Raw genomic sequence first — 6,197 nt, forward strand, 5'->3', positions numbered from 1 at the left:
AAAAACAAGAATACTGTGGCAGCTTTAAAGCTTTTAATGAATTATGGAACATTTCCTCAGAAATAAATTTGTTAAAGGTGCCTTAATACTTTGAGTTTTGTTTACTTTTTCCTAGCACATGCTAAGAGAGACAAATATATTGGCCATCTTCTTTGAAAATCAGTCTATGAGATTATTGTATTAAACATCTATACCTAAAATGTATAGTGAATTAGACTTCATCACTAACTATTTTTCTGCATTGCAAAATAAAACAAGCACCAGCACCTCACTAATCACCCTAAAGAAGAGGTGGACAACTGACTCATATGATTTTGTAGTACAACTCCCATAATAACACTTGGCTGTCAACATATTAGGGGTGAAGGGAATATGAGTAGACCAAAAGTATTTGGAGGGCCACAGTTGTCCATTGCTGCCCTAAACCAGCTATTCTCAACAAGGGACCATATGGCCCCTGGCACATTTGAAAGCAGTCAGAGTGAACATTTTTCTGTTCTATTCACCTCTTCATGTTGCATCCATGTTTGATAAGGGGCCCTGGAATCTGAAAAGAGCTCCCAAAAAGGCTGTGCCCCCCCCAAAAAAAGATTGAAAATAGCTGCCCTAAAGTAATACAGTGGTGCCTTGACTTACGAACGCCCTGACCTATGAACAATTTGACTTATGAACAGCTCCAGCTGCAAAATTTTGCTTTGATTTGCAGCCGGAGCTTTGGCTTATGAACGGGAAAAGGTGGGAAATACAAACTGTTGGTGGCAAAGAGGCTGCTTCTCTGTAATTCTTCCCAACGGTTAGAGCAGGCAGTTAGGGAACTTTTTTACTCCTGGAGCGCAGGAGGAAGAAGGAGAGGCGGGGTGGTTCCGGATCGCCGCTGGGCACAGGAAGCCGGTGTACTCCCTGCCCATCCCTGGCGCTGGTCTACTCATGAGTAAGCACCATCAAAGGGGTGGGTCTACTCCTGAGTAAGCACCACCGAAGGGGTGGGTCAGAGGGTCTCCGTGGACGGGGCATGCGGCAGTGGCGCAAGAGGAGGAAGGAGAAGCGGCCTGGTGCTGTTGCTTTGGACTGGTAAGGTGCTGCTTTTTCCTTTTTAAAAAGTTGTTCTGGGTGGGTTTTGGAGGGTAGGGTTGGGCTGGGGGGGTTACGTTTCTGTGTTGCTTTGTTTTTTGGTGGGGTTTTTTGCAGTCTCAGCCTGGGACTTGCTCCAATGTTTATTTTTGGATATATTTTTTTTGCAGTCCCAGCATGGGACTTGCAGTGTTGTTGTTGTTGCTGTTATACTTTTGTTTCCCCCCCCCCTTCGGCCAGAACAGAGTAATCGGTTTTCAATGCATTCCTGTGGGAAATGGTGCTTTGACTTACGAACGTTTTGACTTACGGCCACCACTCCAATAAAGATTAAGTTTGTAAGTCGAGGCACCACTGTACTAAGTGAGAATATTGTTGGTGATTTACACTTACCGTACATAATGAGATATGTGTTCAGGAGTACATCCAACACCTCATTAATAAGTAGCAATGTGCTGCTGTGATTTCTCTGATTTAAGCTCCTTCTTGGGTGCACACCTTAATGTGGTGAAGGGGTTTGAATGTGTCAGTGCAGTTGAAAGCAATGAGTCAATTTGTTGTTTAGTTGTTAAGTCATGTCCGACTCTTCGTGATCGCATGAACCAAAGCACGCCAGGCCCTCGTGTATTCCACTGCCTCCCTGGAGTTGGGTCAAATTCATGTTGGTTTCTTCAATGACACTGTCCAACCATCTCATCCTCTATCATCCCCGTCTCCTCTTGCCTTCACTTTTCCCAATATCAGTGTCTTTTCCAGGGAGTCTTCTCATGACATGGCCAACGTATTGGAGCTAGGTTTGATCTCCTTGCAGTCCAGGAGACTCTCAAGAGTCTCCTCCAGCACCACAATTCAAAAGCATCAATTCTTCGGTGGCCAGCCTTCTTTATGGTCCTGCTCTCATTTCTATACATCGCTACTGGAAAAAACATAGCTTTGACTATGTGGACCTTTGTCAGCAAGGTGATGTCTCTGCTTTTTAAGATGCTGTCTAGGTTTGTCATCACTTTCCTCCCAAGAAGCAGGTATCTTTTAATTGCATGGCTGCTATCACCATCTGCAGTGATCATGGAACCCAAGAAATTAAAATCTGTCACTGCCTCCATATTTTCCCCTTCTGTTTACCAGAAGGTGATGGGACCAGTGGCCATAATCTCAGTTTTGTTTTTTTTTTTGATCAGGCACTCCCATTTCTTTAAGAACTTGCCATAGTACGGTGTGTTCCACACAGTCAAATGTTTTTGCATAGTCAATGAAGCAGAAGTAAATGTTTTTCAGGAATTCTCTGGGTTTCTCCATGATCGAGTGCATGTTAGCAATTTGGTATTGAGTTCCTCTGCCACTTCGAAATCCAGCTTGTAATTCTGGGAGTTCTCGGTCCACATACTGCTGAAGCCTACCTTATAGAATTTTGAGGATAATCTTGCTAGCGTGTGAACTGAGTGCAATTGTATGGTACTTGGAGCATTCTTTGGCACTGCCCTTCTTTGGAATTGGGATGTCGACTGATCTTTTCCAATCCTCTGGCCACTGCTGAGTTTTCCAAACTTGCTGGCATATTGAGTGTAGTACCTTAACAGCGTCATCTTTTAAGATTTTAAATAATTCAACTGGAATGCCATCACCTTCACTGGCCTTGTTAGCCATGCTTTCTAAGGCCCACTTGACTTCACTCTCCAGAATGTCTGGCTGAAGGTCAGCAACCACACTACCTGGATTGTCCGGGACATCCAGATCTTTCTGGTATGGTTCCTGTGCATATTCTTGCCACCTCTTCTTGATGTCTTCTGCTTCTGTGAGGTCCCTATCATTTTTGTCCTTTATCATGTCCATCTTTGCACAAAATGTTTAATATCTGCATTTTTCTTGATCAAATCTCTGGTTTTTCCCTTTCTATTATTTTTCTCTATTTCTTTGCATTGTATATATAAGAAAGTCCTCTTGTCTCTCCTTGCTATTCTTTGGAAGTCTGCATTCAGTTTTCTGTAACTTTCCCTATCTCCTTTGCATTTTGTTTCCCTTCTCCTCTCTGCTATTTGTAAGGCCTCGTTGAACAGCCACTTTGATTTCTTGCATTTCCTTTTCTTTGGGATGGTTTTTGTTGCTGCCTCCTGTACAATATTACGCGCCTCCATCCATAGTTCTTCAGATCCTCTGTCCACCAAATCTACTTCCTTAAATCTGTTCTTCACTTCCACTGTGTATTCATAAGGGATTTGGTTTAGATAATACCTGACCCGTCGTCAGTTTAGTCGTTTAGTAGTGTCCAACTCTTCGTGACCCCATGGACCAGAGCACACCAGGCCCTCCTATCTTCCCGGAGTTGTGTCAAATTCATTTTGGTTGCTTCGATGACAGTGTCCAACCATCTCATCCTCTGCTGTCCCCTTCTCCTCTTGCCTTCACGCTTTCCCAACATCAGTGTCTTTTCCAGGGAGTCTTCTCTTCTCATGAGATGGCCAAAGTATTGGAGCCTCAGCTTCAGGATCTGTGTTTCCAGCGAGCACCCAGGGTTGATTTCCTTTAGAATTGATAGGTTTGTTCTCCTTGCAGTCCAGGGGACTCTCAAGAGCCTCCTCCAGCACCACAATTCAAAAGCATCAATTCTTTGGCGGTCAGTCTTCTTTATGGTTCAGCTCTCACTTCCGTATATCACTACAGGGAAACGACCAGAAAGGCGGGATATAAAATAAATAAATTAAATAAATAAATAAATAAATAAACCATAGCTTTAACTATGCGGACTTTTGTTGGCAAGGTGATGTCTCTGCTTTTTAAGATGCTGTCAAGGTTTGTCATCGCTTTCCTCCCAAGAAGCAGGTGTCTTTTAATTTCATGGCTTCTGTCTCCATCTGCAGTGATCATGGAGCTGAAGAAAGTAAAATCTGTCACTGCCTCCATATCTTCCCCTTCTATTTCTCAGGAAGTGATGGGACCAGTGGCCATGATCTTAGTTTTTTTTATGTTGAGCTTCAGACCGATTTTTTCACTCTCCTCTTTCACCCTCATTACAAGGTTCCTCATTACATATACCTGACTAGCCCAGTGGTTTTTCCTACTCTTTTCAGTTTAAGCTTGAATTGTGCTATGAGAAGGTGATGATCAGAGCCACAATCAGCTCCAGGTTTTCTTTTTGCTGACTGTATAGAGCTTCTCCATCTTTGGCTGCAGAGAACATAGTCAGTCTGCTTTCCGTATTGCCCATCTGGTGATGTCCATGAGTAGAGTCACCTCTTGTGTTGTTGGAAAAGTGTGTTTGTGGTGACCAGCGTGTTCTGTTGACAAAACTCTTAGCGTTTGTCCTGCATCATTTTGAACTCCAAAGCCACACTTACCTGTTGTTCCTTTTTTCTCTTGACTCCCTACTTTAGCATTCCAGCCCCTATAATGGCAAGAACATCTTTCTTTGGTGTCAGTTCTAGAAGATGTTGTAAGTCTCCATAGAACTGGTCAATTTCAGCTTCTTTAGCATCAGCGGTTGGTGCATAAACGTGCATTACTGTGATGTTGAAAGGTCTGCCTTATATTCGTATTGGGATCATTCTATCATTTTTGAAATTGTATCCCAGTACAGCTTTTCCCACTCTTGTTGACTATGAGGGCTACTCCATTTCTTCTCCAAGATTCTTGCCCACGGTAGTAGATATGATAATTATCTGAATTGAATTTGCCCATTCCCGTCCATTTTAGTTCACTAATGCCCAGGATGTCAATGTTTATTCTTGCCATCTCATGTTTGACCACATCCAGATTACCAAGGTTCATAGATCTTACATTCCAGGTTCCTATGCAGTATCAATGTGTCAATACTGTAATGACTGTAACGTAATATCTGATTGAATAACATCAATCACTTGGATTCTAAAAGATCTCCTATATGGAGAATTCATGCAGGGAAAGCACCCCAGAGGGAGACCACAGCTGCGATACAAGGATATCTGCAAGTGGGATCTGTAGGCCTTAGGAATGGACCTCAACAGATGGGAAACCTTGATTGACATCTGAGCATTCCGCCGGGAGGCAGCTGTTGCATCATGGCCTCTCCTGTTTTGAAGAGACACTTGTCCAGCAGGCCGAGGCAAAGAGGCAGTCCCGAAACCAGCAAAATCAGGGAGCTGGACAAGAGACAGATTCTATTTGTCTTCACTGTGGAAGGAACTGTCACGCTTGAATTGGCCTTCTCAACCACACTAGATGCTGTTCCAAGTCCTCTATTCAGAGCACGTTACCATAGTCTCTCAAGACTAAATGATGCCTAATCCTAATCCTGGTATGTTTATATCAGGTGAGTCTTGCGGATTGAACTCCACCCCACCCCTATTAACATGTAAAAGAACACGTTATCATAGTCTCTGGAGGCTGAAGCATGCCTACACAACATCAATCAGATTCCATGGAAAACCTATCAACACAACCATCATTCAAGTCTATGTTCTAATTACTGATATAATTTTTACATCACAATTGACTCTTAACTGATTTCACATATGCTGAAACAATTCAAAATAAATCAATTTCATTAGCAGTTTAAAATAAGCAATCCTCTTGCAGCCGAGTAAATTCTTCACTTTGCAACCAAAAAACCACACTTCTAGGGCAAAAAACCCAAAACCAAAACACCATGCTTCCCTGTATGTCATGTAGTTTGCACATTTAAAAAAATGATTTCAAATATGCTAAGCCTGACTTAAAAACAAGAAGGTCTTTAATGTGGAACCACACACTGAGTTGTTCCGCTTACTTCCCCCCCCCTAAAATGACAGAAAAACAGTAGCAGAAAGTCAGGCTGCACAGCTTGTTCCATAGGAAGTGTTACAACTACGAATAGATTATTATGCTTTTCTCTGGTTGTGTTTCTTTTCCTGTTTCCTCTAGTTCTTTCATACAATTTAAAAATATCTTCAAAATGTTTGACCAATTCATTCCATTTAAGACATTTAAAAACTGAAACAACTTTCATGGTTAACATTTGCATCACTGCAAAATCTTAAGAAATCAAACAGTGACTTGTATCTTTTTTTAAAAAACCCAGAAACAAAATACAACCTTTAGGAGAAATGTAGAAAAATACCCTTAAGTCAGACTCTCTATATGTTCTAGTTGAAATAATACACTGCAAGAATAAATGG

Source organism: Pogona vitticeps, chromosome 5, assembly GCF_051106095.1.
Source record: "Pogona vitticeps strain Pit_001003342236 chromosome 5, PviZW2.1, whole genome shotgun sequence".
NCBI classification, from domain to species: Eukaryota; Metazoa; Chordata; class Lepidosauria; order Squamata; family Agamidae; genus Pogona; species Pogona vitticeps.